Source organism: Manis pentadactyla, chromosome 10 (genome assembly GCF_030020395.1).
Source record: "Manis pentadactyla isolate mManPen7 chromosome 10, mManPen7.hap1, whole genome shotgun sequence".
In the NCBI taxonomy this organism is placed as follows: domain Eukaryota; kingdom Metazoa; phylum Chordata; class Mammalia; order Pholidota; family Manidae; genus Manis; species Manis pentadactyla.
In genome coordinates this window covers 125,883,599-125,901,451 of record NC_080028.1, presented here as the reverse complement: position 1 = coordinate 125,901,451, position 17,853 = coordinate 125,883,599, and the positions used below count along the sequence as shown (strand labels likewise).

General features: G+C 52.8%; 1 protein-coding gene and 1 non-coding gene across 2 annotated transcripts in view; one reads left to right on the top strand and one right to left on the bottom strand.

Moving 5' to 3' along the window:
• The window catches only part of LOC130679213 (olfactory receptor 1F1), a 38,307-nt gene that overhangs the window by 6,089 nt on the left and 14,365 nt on the right, over positions 1 to 17,853 (bottom strand).
• Positions 13,943 to 14,015, top strand: TRNAR-CCU (transfer RNA arginine (anticodon CCU)). Its single transcript has one exon. It is a non-coding gene; the product is annotated as a tRNA-Arg (tRNA).

The window sequence follows — 17,853 nt, the reverse complement described above, 5'->3', positions numbered from 1 at the left end:
GTATTCTGGTCATCCTGGGTCATAAATCCAATCCATTCCATGTGGGAATCCAGAGATGGACATTACCACCAGGTCTAAATGGAGGAGGAAAGGAGTTTTCCAAACAGATCCAAAGAATGTAAATGGGAAGGATGCCCTTGAACATGAAATCCATAATCCACTAGAGTCACTCTGTCAGCTAAGTTGAGGAAAGGATTGGAGAAAGAACACTTAAGATACAAGGGTAAATCAGGAAACTGTTGCAAAAGTGAAAGTGAACTAAAAAATGAAACAAAACACCTGTAATCAATGACAAACCAGTATCAATGAGCACCCCTAACATCCAGATCTTGGTTTCTAAGTACCATTCCCTACTAAGAGGAAATAGAGTTCCTTAGAGAAAGAGATGATTCCAGGCCTGAGCAGGAAAAAGACAAGCTAAGTCTAGTATATTATGTGAGTGCAGAAAATAAGGAAATGCTCAAAGCCCAATGAGGACATAACTAAATTGCAAATGACTTTTAAATGGGTTGCCATATCCATGTATGATGTTTAATGTACTACTCTTTCAACCTTTCTTTAGGCTTAAAACCTTTCAAATTAAAACTTTTTGAATAAATAAAGATTTTTTTTTTGAAAAGGAACAAAGACACTAGCTTGAAAGGGCCCTCCAACTGGCTAAATTTGGAACAATTTGAGCATCAAAAAGAATATAATTGATTATAAAATATTAAATTTATTTAAATCTGTGAATCAATAGTAATACTAGTTAAAAGAGGGAAAATTTCAAGGTAATTTACCATAATTGGTGGTAAAAATCAATAATTAAAGGGGAAAAATTTAGCATTTACCCTGTCTTTATAAAACAATCTGAAGTTCCTCATAGATTCATAGGAAAAAGTTCTTTACAGAATAGTGCCAGTTTATAAATATAGCAAAATGATAGAACTAGGAAGTCATCATTTTTTAGCTCTCAATTGAGACAGTGATTACAAAGGAATGTTAAAAGCAATAGTTAATAGGTTGTTGGGAAACAGAATATTCACATAGTATCAAACTATATGACTCTACAGATTACTTGGTAATTGCAAGCAGGAAAATATACCTTTATAAGAACTGGGTTTTTTAATTAAGATATCATTGATATACAATTTTATGATGGTTTCACGCACACAAAACAGTGAAGAACTGTTTTTGTAAACTCACTACCACCAACCATCTGTGTCAGTGACCACCTTCACTGAGTTATCGAATGACATCACTAATATCTCCGATTTCAATGCAACACCATAGGATTTATTAAAGGCTTTGCTCTTTACAGCTGCACCAGTGAGAAATCTGACTCCCATTAAGTCTCAGTAATAGAATTTATCTGTTTAGCCCCCTGTACATAGCCCATTTTCCTAACCCCACCAGACTGCCTTCTGGGTTGGCCATCACAGATGTTCTCGCTACCACCTGGCCCTGTTCCAAGCTGGCCCTCCTGTCAGATCACAAATGAAAACTGTTTGCACCAAGATGTATGCCCTCAATGCTCTAGAAGAGTGACTCACAACCAGGGGCAATTTTGCCCCCCAGGGAACGTTGGGCAATGTATGAAGACATTTCTGGTTGTCACAACTCTGGGGACACTATTGCCAGCTAAAGGCTAGAGGCCAAAGATGCTGCTGACATCCTACGATGCACAGGACAGACCCCAGCAATAGCAAGCCACCTTGCTCAAAATGTCAAGTGCTAAAATTGAGAACATAAAACATCTCATTGATAATTTGCATATTATTACATGGGAAATTATATAATAAATTGATTAAAATAAAATATATTATTAAAATCAAGTCCACTTTAAACATTTTAATGAGGCTACTAGAATATTTTTTGTTACAGATGCAATGTTCGCTGCCTCTGGAGGCATATACCTGGATGTCCCCCCTTTTTAAATGATACAGTGCTATGGACATCATCTTTCCAAGCCTTGCTAAGCCTAAACACTTCGGCTCACAAGACATTTGCTGGCATACATTTGAGGAGAGTCCTGCCTCTCACTGCTCTCCGCCAACCTGAGCCCCTTAGTGAATAGGTTCACGGGCACACGGTGCTAAAGCGTGTTCTCAGAGGATAATGTGTCCACACCACTTGGTATAACCATGTGAAGCGGGAATACCACCGACTGCCGGCAGCCCGCCAGGATTTGACCAGGTCTGCAGGTCAGCAGGTGGCCCAGGGAGTCTACCCACCGGGGACCCGAGGCAGGGGTTCGGCGAGGGGACCGCCGGCGCTGCTGCGCCCCCAAGCCGACCGCGGTACGTCTTCCCATAAGCTCTAGGTCCCAAGGGCGCCCCAGCCCACCCGACGCCCTCTTGCCTGATAGAGTCCGTCCTTCGTTCACTCAAGTGTTTGTTGAGCACCTACTGTATACCAGGCACTGAGGATACAGCTGTTAATAAAATGGGTTTTGAAGAAAGGAAGCTGGATTCCAGCTCAGAGGAAGCGGCCGCCTTTCACTTCTGCCTCCTTCCTCACCAGGCTCCACGTCGCTGTCTAACTGAGCAACGGGCCCCCCTCACCAACCGCGGTAGCGCCTTAGGGGCCCCGAGGCTCCCTCCCCTCGCCCCTGTTCCGATGCCCGCCCTGCCCTCTTTAGTCCTGGGGGCAGGGGGGACTGGAGGCGGCAGCTCTGTGACTCAGCCCCCGACCCGGTGGCGCGGCGTGTGCGTGGGCGCGGGCCTTGCGGTCCCCGGAGCGCTCAGAGGCACGCGCCCGCCGCGGACAGCTTTTGCTAGACCCCAAATGCCGGACTGACACCAAGACTCCAACCAGGCCCTTTCTTGCCCTGGAGGAACTAAAATAAATCGCAATCCAGAAGGAAAACCTCCCACATTTCGAACCCAGATCAAATCAACGTTGTCACCGGCCCAGGTCACTTCTAATTCTCCCGCCAGCGCCCGTCCAGTCCTGACGCAGTCGCTGCCAGAGGGGCCACGGCCGTCCTCCGCTGCGGGCCTCCTGGCCGGCCTCCTTTCCCCTCTTTTTCCTCCCTCCGCTCCTGGGCCCTGAGTGCTCGTAGCCTCCCACTCCTGGTTCTCTCTTGGGCAGTCGTGCAGACAAAGGCACAATGGGAGTTCCTGCTTGTTCTATAGAAAATGGACACAGCTCTCCCCCCCGACCCTGCCTGGTCAGCCTCACAGACCGGACGCTCTTCCCCGAGGTTTGCACTGGCGCCTACCCTCCTTTCTGAGAGGCTGTTGGACATGGAACACGAAGATCTAAGAGGTGTGAGGACCGAGACGCCTTCCATACTCGGGGCGCAACCTCATTTTTTACCCACAACGATGTAAGAGTGCGTTGTTTTTCCCTCCCTTTCTTTCCTTATGAGAGAATAAACTCACTATTTTATGGGTGGGTGGTGTCGCATTGTTCAAATATTTTTCCACCCTCTTTTCAAGGGCAAAAAGCCACCATTTCAACCCGCCCTCACACTACCGAGATGGGACTCGCACCCACAATCCTGACCCAGGAGGCCAGCGCCTTATCCATTAGGCCTCCGAGGCGATGCCCACCCAGCACCTTGGCTGAAGGGGGCAGTCACAGGCGGCTGGGCCGCGATGGGGGAGTTGATATGGGTATTCACTTAACCCCACAATGTGTCAGCTTTTCTCAGTCTCAGGACACAGTCGTGAACTCAGCCGTCCCGAGCACACCACCGCCCCGCCGCCCGCAGCGCTCTACTGCTCGGCGTGCTTGCCGCTCCTCCGGCCCGGGCTCCACCGAGTCGCCCGCCTGTTTCCTCCGGAAGGAGTTCCAGGCCCCGGAATGCACTGGGTCTCCTTCGGGTGAACAGACTCGGAGAGCGTGGGGATCTCTGGCTGGTTCGGTCAGTGGATCAATGGGGTGTTCGGTCCTCCCGGGGCCCGGGTTGACCCAAGACCTAGCAGAGCGCAGGGCTGGAAGGAAGACCTCAGAGCCTCCCTTTGCCACACCTCCAAAATTATCCTTTATCACGCGTGCAACAAGGTTATCTAACATACAGTCCATATTCGAATATCCTCCAACAACACACTTTGCACTTAGTTGTCGCGCTTTCTAATCTCCAGTGTCCCGCCTGGGCCAGACATCTGGTCACAGGCACAGAAGATGAGGTGGCACCCAAGGGGCTGCCGCCGCCGTCCCTGAGATGCAGAGGAACCAGCCTGGGAAGAAGGGGACCGCCGGTGAGAGGCACTGGGACGCTGTAGACGCGGCTCCTTGTTCTTGATGTGTGCTTCCCGCTTCCGGTGCACGAGGTCTTCGCACACGCTCTCCTTTTACTTAAAGTAACTTGCATTTTAGCAGGTCTGAAGAAGAATGTTGGGGCGGGCCGGGTGTATTTCTATGCGTATTCATCTTTAGGGACACAGATTCGAGGGAGAGCCCAGGGGCAGGTGGTGCGCTGTGCTTCGTCCGCCAGAGCGCGGCGGTCTTGTTTGCGGGGATGGAAAATACAGTGGGTGCCCCCGCAGCTTTGGGGCTCCACGCGCCCCTCTGGTTTCCCATCTCCGTTTAAATTTGGCCTGGGATTTCTTTACTCTCCCGAAAGCTCTCCAGCGCTTTTAGGTTTGTTTCTAATACCCAGCATTTTCAGTGGATCAGGTTGGTCTCCCAAATCCCCCCCATTCCTGTTACTGGAAACCACAGTCTCGGAATGTGTTTCTTAGTGATTTCCCCAAAGCTGATAGCAATTTTTTTAACCAACAAATAAAAACTTTTAAAAATAGTAACTTTAGGACCGAGATGGCTCCCCCCAGGAAATCTAACTGGACAGTCAGCCTCAGGGGCCCGCAATGAGCTCTGGGAGGAAGGAGATGATTCCGCCTGCGCTCGGACCCGGCCCACAGTTGCCTGGAAAGCAGAGAACCTTCGTCCTTTACAGAGAGCAGCCCTGGGAATGGGACTCCCTCACGGTCAAAGCCAAACTGCGCCTGGACCCGCAGCCGCGGAAGAACGGGCCTCTCACAGCCTGACGCTCGGAGAGGAACATGGAGCCCCTCTCCGGGCGGTGTGGACCCCTCGTTCTGGGAACCCTCTCCCGATCTGAGGCAGAGGGACCAGGGAGCATCTGGGCGCATCCAGGGGAGGCGGACAAAGAAGCGGAGGGAGGAGATGGAGGCAGAAAAGGGGAGGAGGCCTGGGGGGGTGCCGCACCCTCTGGATCCCCCAGGATCCAGTTAAACATGTGAAAGCACTAGGAACCAGTAGGCTCCTATAGATTTTATTTCAATTCCCTCTTGGAGTGTCGATTTCCAAGCCCAAAGGCTGAGGCCCAGGGCTGGTTGCCAAATCTCTAAGGAAGGAGGAAATGTTTTTGCAACAAGCAGCGGCTTGTCCGGGAAGCGGGGATCAAACCCCTAGACCAACCTCCAGCCACTCCGGGTACTGCCTCCCGCTCTCCTTCACAACGTCGTAGGGTCGAGGGATTGAGACCCGCAGGGCCTGTGAGGGGGCTCGGATTTCAGACCCGCTGGGAAGGGCCGAGGTCACGAAGTGGCGGTCGCCCTAGCACTCAGATAGCAACGAACCTGGCCAGGAATGGGGAACAGCCGGGCAGGAGGCCCGTGCGTCCCGCGTACCCCGAAGTCACTTAGCAGACACTCGTGGTAGCCGCAAGCGCGCTGGTGACACGCTGGGGCAAAAGCCTGCGAAGAGGCCCTGCGCCCGCGCCCGCGTTGAGCGTTCGGATCATAGGTTCCGGAGAGCCTCTCTTGGACTCACTGAGTGCCCACTGGGTGGCATCCGCCGGACGCTCACTAAATGCCTCCTGCCGCGCTTCTCCGGACTCTACAGTCCAAAACAAGAAAACAAGCTGCCCAACATGGGGCTTGGACCCACGAACCTGAGATTAAGTCTCATGCTCTATCAATTGAACTAGCCAGGCACACAGGTTGGGTATTGTACCACGATATTGGTGGAGTGGGTAGGTAGTGGGAACAGGGTTAGGTAATGAATTGGACCTGGCACCAGAGGCAGGTTAGTGGCCAAGGCTCCCTGGGCCCCACAGGGGTTACCCCCGCTAAGGGTTCTGCTCCCCACCGACGCCCCCGCTGCAACAAGGGTACCCTTAGTGCAGGACCTCCGTCACGGCGCCCTGGCCTCCAGCTGGGGACCCCGCCAGCCCCTGTGCCCGCCTCCACCGACCCTACGGCAGGCTCAGGAAGGAGCAGCCCCGCGGGCAAGCGAAGGGAGACGGAGGGAGGCGCAGGGTTGAAATCCCAGGGTGAGATGTACCACAGTTATTAATACTGACCCCTTGAAGGACATCTGGAGTATTTCCACTTTTTTGGCTGTTACAAGTTTAACAGTCATAAACATTAGTGGACAGGTTTCTGTGTGAACATGTCTTTATTTTTATGGATACATTCCTAAAGTTGCCATTGTAGGGTCATATGTGGTAGTTACTTGTTTAGTCTCTGAAGAAACTGCTGCAGTCTTTTCCAGAGTCCTTGTACTATTTTACATTCCCACCAACAAAGTAGGAGCAATCGTTTCTCAGATAAAATAGTTAATAGAAATTGAGTGTCAGCATCCTTGTTGCATTTCCAAACTCAAAGAATGTTTTCATAATTTCATCAGCAAGTATGAATGAAGTCTGCTGTATTATTTTGTAGATAATTTTGTCAAGTTAATGGGTATTACCTCCTTTTGCTAATTTACTAAGAATTTTTAAAATCATGAATGGAAGTTGGATTATATCAACTATTTTCCTTTGAATTTGTTAAATACATTAACAGATTTTCTAATGTCAAATCAACCTTGTATCACCTAGGATAAACACAACTTGGACACGGTGCATTATTCTTTTTCTATGTCATAATGCTTGTTTTGCTCATTTTTCTATTTTCATGAGCAAGATTATGTGCTTTTTAAATTCTTTTTCATGCTGTCTGTGTTTAGTTTTGATACTAGAGTTATGGTAGCCTCATAAAATGTATGGGGAGATCCCCTCTTCTATTCTGTGAAAGATTTGGTGTCGTATTTAAATTTTCTTTCTTGAATGTTTGCTGGCATGCTCCACTGATGTCATCTGGGCCAAGCATTTTCCTGGAGAATAATGATTCACCTCCTTTATTGGTTTTAAGATCATTTACATTTTTATTCTATTAAAACATGCTTTGTATTTAAAAATTTTTTTTTTCCAAATTTTCAAAGTTGTTTAGGATACGCTTTTATTATCTTCTTAAATTATGCAACAATAGTAAAGCCATTCTTTTCCTGGTACGGGTTATGTGTATCTTCTTTCATTATTTCTGAATCAGTTTTTGCAGTTTGATCAGCAACTTTAGCTTATTCCAAGATCTGTCTTTAGGATTTGTCATTAATCTCTATTGTATGCTTGTTTCTACTTTATTAATTTCATGTTATTATCATTATTATTCCCTTGTTCTAACCCGTTGCCACGTGTTTTTAAATTTTCTATTAGACCTATCTAAGGCTATCAATTTCCCTGTAACAACAGCTTTAGCCATGTCCTACAGGTTTGGGTATGTAGTATTTTCATCATAATTTATTTCAAAGTATTTTCTAAATTCCATTATAATTTTTTGTACGGAATTCTCAGAAGTTTGTTGGTTAACTTAAAATCAAATAAAGAAAATGACAGATCCAATAAAGGGCTGACATCCAAAATATATAAAGAGCTCACACACCTCAACAAACAAAAAACAAATAATCCAATTAAAAAATGGGCACAGGATCTGAACAGACACTTCTCCAAAGAAGAAATTCAGATGGCCAACAGACACATGAAAAGATGCTCCACATCGCTAATCATCAGGGAAATGCAAATTAAAACCACAATGAGATATCACCTCACACCAGTAAGGATGGCCACCATCCAAAACACAAAGAACAGATGTTGGTGAGGATGTGGAGAAAGGGGAACCTTCCTACACTGCTGGTGGGAATGTAAATTAGTTCAACCATTGTGGAAAGCAGTATGGAGGTTCCTCAAAAAACTCAAAATAGAAATACCATTTGACCCAGGAATTCCACTCTTAGGAATTTACCCTAAGAATGCAGCATCCCAGTTTGAAAGAGACAGATGCACTCCTATGTTTATCGCAGCACTATTCACAATAGGTCAGAAATGGAAGCAACCTAGTCCATCAGTAGATGAATGGATAAAGAAGAGGTGGTACATATACACAATGGAATATTACTCAGCCATAAGAAAAAAACAAATCGTACCATTTGCAACAACATGGATGGAGCTAGAGGGTATTATGCTCAGTGAAATAAGCCAGATGGAGAAAGACAAGCACCAAATGATTTCACTCATCTGTGGAGTGTAAGAACAAAGAAAAACTGAAGGAACAAAACATCAGCAGACTCACAGAACCCAAGAATGGACTAGCAGCAGTTACCGAAGGGAAAGAGACTGGGTAGGATGGGTGGGAAGGGAGGGACGAGGGGCAAAATGGGGCATTACCATTAGCGCACATGATGTAGGGGATTGGGGACATGGGGGAGGCAGTATATATAAAGAAGACAAGTAATGATTCTATAGCATCTTACTATGCTGATGGACAGTGACTATAATGGGGTATGTGGGGGGGACTTGATAATAGGGGGAGTCTAATAACCGTAATGTTCAAGTAATTGCACATTAATGATATCAAAAAAATCAAATAAGGATATTTTAGTTTTTTGTTTTGTATTATTTATTTTGACCTACTTTTACTTTAGTATTTCTTTTTTTCTTTTTTTTTTTTTTTTTTTCTTGCTGCCCTGTTTTCCTAGTATCGAGCGCCCTGCACTTAGTATTTCTTTTTTAAACCAATGGTTACATATATTTATTAACTTTTGTTTCAATCTTTGTGTATTTTTATTTTTAGAATAATTTAGTTCCTTTTTATTTTTCTGAAGCACTTTACATAGTTCCTGTTCTCAAAGGTATTTTCATTATTGTCTTTCATTTCTGCACACATAATAAGGATAGTTGTATTATACAGTGTGTGATAATCTTAGCATCTGAAAGATTTAGAATTTTATTTCCATCGCCAGTTGCTCGTTGGTTGTTGCTCACCGTGCCTTGTTTCCTTGTTAATTTTATCACGAGCTGTCTATTTTCCTTGTAAACTTCTTTGTATGGGGAATTCTGTGAGTTCTAGAGTAAAAGTGTATTTCTCCACAGAAAATTGTTATTTTCTTCTGCCAGGGGCTCAAGGACTTACCAATCATGGGTCACTTTAAATCATCTACTTGAGCTGGTTTTTTTCCCCAATTGGTCCTAAAGTGCACGGAATTGGATTATTGGTGATCCTTGGTTCATTGCACACTCTTAAACTCACCATACCAAATCAAAAGGAAGACCCTGCCAATAGCATGTGTCCAACCATAGGTCCTCTCCCCTGCCTCATTCCTGATTCCTCCTTTCCAGTGTGACCACCCCCCAGATCCTATGGAGGCAGCTGCCCTTGGCACACCTTGGCAAGGCATCTCTGACAAACGTTTGCGACTCCCTGGGAGGACCTTCCCTGGGCCCCTGTGCTAGACAAAGGGGAAAGGCTGGAGGAGTTAACCCCCTCCCCTGAGTCCTGCTGCCTTCTCACCCCCAGGCACTAAGAGGTAAGGTGCCTTCCCACTAAGGGCGTGTTTTGTAAGAATTTGGCTCCTGGAGGATCCCCCTCAGGGTTCTGCAACACAGACGTTATCCACCACTGCAGATCTTGTGCACGGTTAGGCTTCACCACAGGTGCAAGTGTGCTCTCCTAAACCCATTGCTTGACACTCTTTGCCTGGTGGGGCATGAATGGGGGCTGTAACCGTGTGGGATCGTAGCCAACACTTGCACTATTCTTCAAATGCTTGCATTTTCGAGCTTTCCCGAGTTAGGGGGAAACTCTGTGTTCTGTGTCTCCAGCATTAGTTTCTGGAGCCGCGGAATGGGGCGGAGGGCTCTGAGTCCTGGTGGGCAGCAGGGCTGCGCGCTCAGCGGCTGGAGCTCCCGGTCGCCTTCCCGACCGCGAGCAGGGAGGTGGGGCCCCGGGAGGCCACGCCCACACAAGGGGTGACCGTATTGGGGGCGCTGGCTTCCTGAGCCCGGACGGCGGGAAAGCCCAGGCTGCATGTTTCTGAGGTGTCCGACTGGAAAGGAACGGGCTCCTCGTGGACGAGGAGGGGAGGACTTCTTGGCTCTGGCGACGCTTCGGCGACAGGGCCCCAGTTACATTTTAAAAGCCGCAGTGGGCGGTACCCGGTCAGCGTGAGACCTTTTGAAAATCACCCTCCTCTACCATGTCCGTCTCTGAAGGTCCGGGGGAGAAAACCCAGGGGCTCGCCGGGGTTTGAACGGGGGCCTCTCGCACCCTAAGCGCGGATCATTACCCCTAGACCGACGAGCCCCGCATTGGCTGCTGACGTAGCGTCCGGGGTCCACTCGAACTGGGGACTCCCATGTCAGACCCGCTGGGAAGGACCAGCTTCGGGGCCGGATGGACCACAGCGTGGGGAGCAGCCCCCGCGGCGGCGCACCCCCAGTCCTCGCCATCCTCGCCCGCAGCCTCCACCCCGCGCTGCCCTCCGGGCCGGCGGGCAGGGGTCCGCTCAGAGGGGCGGCAGCGCGTGGAGGTCACGTGGGCCGCGGTCATTGGCATTCCGCTTCGGAAAAAGCCCGCACCCCCCGGTGCGGCACCCAGTGGGCGCTCACCCAGCGCCTACGGAGCTCAGGGAGGAGCCAGCCACCCGCCTGGCCCCTCCCGGCTCCCCCACCCCCACCCCCACCCCGCGCAGGCAAGGTCAAACCCCAAACGAGCTTCTGACGCGGGGCCTCCGGCGCGCAAGGCTGCCGTCTCGAGTCGCTTTGTCCTACGGACCGAACTAGCCGGCGGGCCGCGGGCCACGGTCCTGGCCGCAGGCGCCCTGGGATGGCCTGGCGCCGGGAGGGGGTGAGTCAGGCCACCCACCAGACCCCGCACCGGGGCGGGCCAGCGATGCTCTCCCGGCTCGCCAGGGGAGCAGGCGGGTCCTCAGGTCCCCAGGTAGTGGCAGAACGAGGACGCCGCCCTCGGGGCAGCAGGAGCCGCGTCCAGGCGTCCTGCGGGGGCCGGGCTCGGGGCTCTCTCTGCCGTCGGTGCGTCCCTCTCCGTGTCCAGGCCTGACCGACCCCCGAGGATCCGCGTGTGTGAGGTCGGACCACCCCCGCGTGTGTGTGGCGCGCACTTCCCGCTCTCAGCTGGAAGGCCCCAGGGCCTGGGCGTGCGAGGCGGGGGCCGAGCCCCGGGCCCAGCCAGGGCACCACTGGACTTCTCCCGAGGCCCTCTCTCCTGCCCCCTCGCCCCGCCTCTAAAACGCAACTTCAAGTAAAAGTAGGGCTCACCTGCAACTCCTGCTGCGACGATCTCGGGCCCTAAGAGAGCTGTACCCCCAGGGCCATCAACGACACACCCCAGCAGCCTCCTCTTCCTTCCCGGGAGCCGGCAGGCCCCTTCAGCCGCGGCCACCGCGGGACCCCAAGTCCCTGGGGATGCTGTCTGCGTCTCCCTGCGACCCAGTCTCCATGCGGGCAGTGCCGCGCGTAGCCTCCGCCTAGTAGGCCTCCGGTCCTCCGCAGAACTCGCAGAGCGGAAAAGGGAGGACTCGTCCGGTATTTAAGCCAGGGACCTCTTGCACCCAAAGCGAGAGTCGTGCTCCTAGAGCAACGAGCCGCCGTAGTGGATACCGCCCTTCCTTAGCCTTCAGCCGCGGACGTGGGGACGCCGCCGCCGCCCGGGTGGCTCACTCGTTAGCGTGCGCACCTGTGAATCTGGTCCTGTGGCTCCGCGGATTAAGCAATACATTTAGCATCAAGATTGTCCTCAGCTGGAGGGAGCGCAGCTGCCGCTCCACGAGGCCTGGGAACCACGGCCGCCAAGCTAGGCCTAGCGATTCCCGGCGGGGGAGGGGCGTCTCCCGCACCGGCCCAGGCTGGGCTCCACGGGGGGAAGGAAAATAACCGCAGTTATTTATAAAGAACTGCGAGGAACACAGCTCCGCCCGCGAGCGATCCCACCCGGGACGGACGCTGTCCCCAGTCGGTGGCGCCTACCTGCCGTGTGGTGGGGTGGTCTTTTCCCGGTGGTTCTGTGGAGCCTGTAGCCGCCCATTCTGCCAATCACTCGAGCTGAGGCCGGGGATACAGAGAGTACCAGCCTGCCCACGGGACCACAGCGACAGTAGGGCTGTGAACCGCGACATCTCCTAGAAGTCGTTGGAAAGGGTCCCTGGAGAGAAGCACCGCCACGCTAGAGCAGGGAAGATGGGCGCAGAGGGAGTGGAGCGCTGCTTGCATTTGGAAGGGGAAAGCAGAAGACCCCCAGAACTGGCCCTTGCCACTGGGGTCAGGTTTAATTTTCAACATATCTGTTCCTTATTCCCTGTACTGTCCTGTCATCTGGGCTGTCTGTTCCTGTGGGGCCACTGCGGTGGGGGCGGGCAACTCAGTCCTGTGGGTCCGAATAGAACATGTCTAGAAAAGGCCTGGACGTCACCTCCTGTGGTAACCTAGACGATTTTGTAGGTTCCAGGTTGTCCTGGGCCTCACAGGGGATGGTAAGATCTGATCAGTGGGAACCCAGACTGTCTGGATGGAGGCTTCAGTTAGAGCCGCAAGTCCAGGGCCATAACAAGCAGGCCCAAGTGGGCTTCAGGCCACTTCCTGAGGTAGGTGCTGCAGCTCACTCACCCACCCCTCTGCCAAGGGCAGCAGCCTTAGCGGGGGGTGACAGGAGATGAGTCTCCAGAGGAAGCAGAGCCTGGCCCTGGAGGCAGGTGTACCAGGGAGGATCTTCTGTGCCGTCCACTTATTTCCCACGCTGTGGGGGCCTCCAGGCTGCAGGGCCCTGGGAGACAGACACTCGGGGCTTGGGGGGAGGGGTAGAAGGAAGCGGGGCTTGCGACGAGCAGATTGGCCAGGTTCCTTCCCCAGGGGTTCTGGGCTCAAGGACTGCGCTGAGGCCCTTTGCTCACAGAGAGGGGAGCAGCCGCGGAGGCTCAGGGAAGCTTGAACTCCAAGTGCGCTCCTGGTAGGAGCAAGCGTGTGACAGCCGAACCCAGTCGGTGGAACAACGGGGCGCTAGAAGCTGCCTCCTTCCTCCCCGAGACAGACTGTCTCCCCCGCCGGGTTTCCAGGGGCTGGATGCAGATGCTTTCCCCTCAGGCGCCCCCAGTTGGACCTACCCGGCGGTGTGGGTGGTATCACCCACCCACCCAGAAGGAATATTGGGATGTAGGTCTCATGTAGTGTTTGGGGTGGAAGGGCCCTGCTGACCGACGCAAAGCCGATTCTTGGGTATGAGCACGGCAGGGAGGGCCGTGCGTCGGGTAACAAGAGCCAGACCACATCTAGAGAGCCCTGCCCCTGATTTTCTCTACCTCAGACCCCCGGCCGCCAAATAAGTCCCCAAACGTACAGACCGTGCCTCCCGGATGTCTCCCCCCGTGGGAAAATTCACACCCACCAACGGTGTTTCCTCCTCCTCCAAGAATGAGGAGCCAGGAGTTTGATGCTGGGGAGGATCTCTGAACACATTGCGTCTTTGAAAGTCTGCTGAAACCCAAAACACAAGATCCACCCAACGTGGGACTTGAACCCACGACCCTAAGATTAAGAGTCTCGTGTTCCACCGAGTGAGCCAGCCAGGGGAGGAGGGCAAGGGTTTAACGCTCTGTCCCTCGGTCTGAGGCCTCAGATGACTTGGCTGCAGAAGCCCCAGAGCTGTGCCAGAGGAAGCCGAGGCCCAGGTCCCCGTCCCTGGGAAGGAGACGACTCGCCGGAGCCAACTAGGGCGGGGCCCCGAACAAGGGCCCAACGAGCACGACGCCGGAACAGCTGTCGCTCTGAACGCGGGCCCCGTCGGCCCCCTGGGAGCCCCGGCTTAGAGGTCCCTGCGGCTCGGCGCGGGGCAGGCCCGGAAGGGGCGGGTCCTGGAAAGGAAGCCGGCGGCTTGGGGGGCGCGCCCCGGTGGCCTAATGGAGAAGGTACTGGCCTCCTAAGCCAGGGATTGTGGGTTCGAGTCCCACCCGGGGTAGGAGGGCTTCGTTTTGGCACTCCTGTGCTGGGGTAGTTGCTGTCGCCAGACTGTTGCCACCCGCGACCGAGCTACACCTTCTAGGACCCCCATGTTGGGAGACGAATGTTTCTTTAACACCTAGGATTTCCTCGCACCTGGCCCGGGACGTTTTGGGGGATACGAGGTCGAGGGCCCCGCCCGCACCCCTCGCGCGTTCCGGCAGCCCTCATGCACTCCGGGCCTGGAGGGCTGGACCCAGAACAGGCCACACACGAGCAGGCCAGCCCCCCTCAGGACCCGACTCGCCCGCGGCTCTGGCGCCCGCAGAAGACCTCCGACGGGCGGAGGATGGGGCCGTGCTGAGGTTTCCTGGTCGGCCCAGTAGAACCCTTACTTTCAAGGTCGTAGAATCGAACCCACCTTGGACGTTACATTTTCAGGACTGCTGCTGATCAGCGGACTTTAAGACCGAATAACCCCCTAACCGGGGGGGGGGGGTGCCGACCCCTCAGATTTGGTGCTTCCGTGAACGGCGGGGTCCGGCTCCTGCGGGTACCTAGAGTAGGGAGGGCCTGGTTTCCCCCGCGCACCGCACAGACCCTCAGCCCCGCCCTGGGCCTGGGACGCCCTCTCTGGGCCTCTGCCCTTGGCTCATTTGACCCTGAGCCGAGTAAAGTCTAAGTTCTGAGGGAATCTGACCCAGAGGAGGGTGCACCATGGTTCCCGGCCTGGCAGCCCCAGGGGCGCCCTGCGCGTCGGGCGGGGGGTTGTCTCTCCCCGGAGATGGGGCTTCAGTCACGGCCCCGCGCCACAGCGGGCGAAAAACTGGGACAGACGGGGGGGGAGGGCTCAGCTTCTGCCACTGGGCGATTTTTCTTCGCGATTCTCTAGAACTCTGAGCAATAAATGGGCCGAGTGTTGGCGGGGCAGATCTTTTTGTGGGTGCCTGGAACCGAGACCCTTTACGAGGTTCAAGAGAATGGGCTGGGCTGTGGCTAAGGAGCCGGGAGAGAGGACCGGCCAGCATGGGGCTCCGAACCCAGACTCCTACGGGGCAGCCTTGGGCTCTGCCGACCGAGCCAGCCAGCCAGCCAGACGCCGGGAGCTTCTCTGTTTATTCGGGGCAAGGAGGCGCCTCACTCTCTCCAGAAGAATAAAGTCCTGCAGTCGGAATCGGCCCAAACGCTTGGCCCTGGGCCAGCCCAGTTAGGGGACTGGCTGTGTCTGTGGGTGTTTGTTAAGGACAACATCCTTTGCGGACTCCAACACGGCGCGGCTGGGCCCCTGCCTGCTGTGGCTTTCAGCCCAGGAGGGTCTTCAGGTGCATGATGGGGACAGCAAAGAGAAACCCCCGCCTAGGCCTCGCTCTGGGTCCACATACCCGAGTTTAACAGCAAGACCCAAAAAGATGAAACAGTTTCCAAGGAATGTAAGCACGTACTAGAAAAAAAGCTCAAGAATAGGAATAGGAACACAAAAATATCCAGCACCCAACAAGGTAAGATTATATATGTCTGGCATCCAATGAAAAATTACCATATATGAAAAGAGGCAGGAAAATAATACCCATAACTAGGAGAAAAATGAATATACACTGACTCAGAAATGAAGCAGATGATGTAATTAGTAGGCGAGGAACATAAAAGTTGTACGTTCAAAAAACTAAAGCAAAGATTGAGTTAAGTAGAGATGTGGGAGATATAAAGAAAAATAGCCAAATTGACTTGTGTAGATAAACTACAATATTTGAGATTTAAAGATAGCATTTCAACATGTAATGAGATATATCACTTTTTGTGTATCAAGTATTCAAAATCTGATGTGTATTTTACACTTGGAGCAGCGCGTCTCAATCAGACCTGCCGGAGGAAACAGGTGTACCGAGTAGGAAGCACCGCGCGGATGGCTGAGCGGAGCTGGGCCCTCCTGAGCACCCAGGAGCTGGCCGGCTGACCCGAGGGGACTCCCCAGGAGTCCCCCTGCCCAAGGGGCCGACGCAGCCATGAGTACACTGGCCCGCCCAGACCCGCACCTCCAAGCCCAATGCCCCGAGCCCGCTCGCAGCAGAGCGCCAGCCTCAACCTAGGTAAGCCCGGCGGGATGAGGTTCCCTCCGCCTCTAAAATAACGGCCAGTAAGAAACCCAGAACTGGCGCTCACCCAGGGCTTGAACCTGGTGCCTCTTAACCCCGAAGCGAGAACCATACCCCTAGACCAACAAGCCTCCCATGGCAAGGTTTCTCTGGTCGCTTACCCCACAACTGTCCTCATGCCCGTGCAACTCGGGTTAGTTCCAAAGTAGGCTGAACCCCTCTTCTCCGCCGGGTCCTGGTGGAGCACTGGGGTAGAGGCTGTAAGAATCGGGGACCTGGTCGGCAAGTCCCAGGAAGAGGGGTCTGCTGAGCCGGGATCCGGGAACCTCTTCCTGCCCCAGGGGAGCAGAAATTGGCGGCTTGGGGGGACTGGGATGACCAGAAGGAAGAGCACCCATTATAGAGGAGGGGAGGGAAAGGGGGTGAGATGTGGGGGACAACAGACCCCAGGCCTCAGGCTCTGTTGGCCTTGGGCGCAGTTTATGGTGGTTGCGGAGCACGCAGGAGGCAGGTGACTGGCATCAAGTAGGCTCTTGCCCGCTAAAAGGGGGCCTGTGCCCTCAAATCTTTTGAGGAGGAGGAGACAGGGGGAAAGGAGGACCTGGCAGCTCTATTTTATGCTCTGAGCTCAGGGGCTGCCAGTCTGGGCAGGGCGAAGGAAGTGCCAATAACAGATCCCCAAAGCGCTGCAGGGTGGGCATCCACCCCCTTGGGAGCTTCCTTCCATTCTGGGCAAATCACTTCCATGGGAAAAGCATGGCGGGGCCAAGTAAATAGTCTGGCACTGGACAGTTTGAATACTTCAGTGGGCTTTGGGGTATAGAGAAAGTCCCTAGTTGTCTTGTTCCCACCTTGGGCGGTTTTGTGCAGGGAAAATATTGGCATGGTGTGTGAATTAGATAAGGAGGTAGGTAAGGGTGTGGATTTGTTGGTTCACACATGAAGGGCATGCTAGCATGCAAATTGTTTACTATCTGTAGAAGTTAGCTAGTCCTGGACAGAGCAGTCTCTTCCCAGATAGTGAGGATCCCGCAAGAAGTCAAACCATCATAAAATACAGAAAATAAAAACCATAATTAATGCAAGTGTGAACTGCATCAAGTGTTTTTCCAAACATTTATGAAGATCATTTTTCATTCCATCAATGTGATAAATTGCTTTAACAGATTTTCTTGAACAGAAAGTCAACCTTGCATTCCTGGAATAAATCCAGCTCAGCCCTTATTTTACATCTCCAATCCTTTTAAAAGAAGCAAAGACAATCTCAGGATGGAAATGATGGCCCTTCCTCCTTGACTCCCTCTTTGGGAAACGCCCAGGTTGGCTAACTTGGGACAGCAGAGAAGTCACCAACCCCCAGCTCACCTCTGGCTGAGCAACCCTCAGATGCCAAGATGCCAGTGACTCCCAGTTCAGTTCCCTATGTGCCCCTGTGACACAGGGTCATGGCTGAAAGGCCCCATCAGTTAAGATCCTCTGGGTGGGACACACACTATGACCAGAGGCTTTCCATCAGGACCAGGGGCTGGCACAGAGCCTGTAGCCAATTGTCCCAGCCTCTGATCTGCTTTGCCCTGTCTCAGCACCTCCACCCCTGCCACTCCTGGGAAATGTATCCCAAACCACCCTAAAACCTCTGAGATCTAGGTTTGGCTCTGCTCCAAGGACATACCTTGGCTGGGTATGGCCTCATCAGGCATTTTGGAGGGACTAGGGGTACGGGGTTTCCATGGACAATAAGAAGGGTCCTAAAACTTCCCAGTG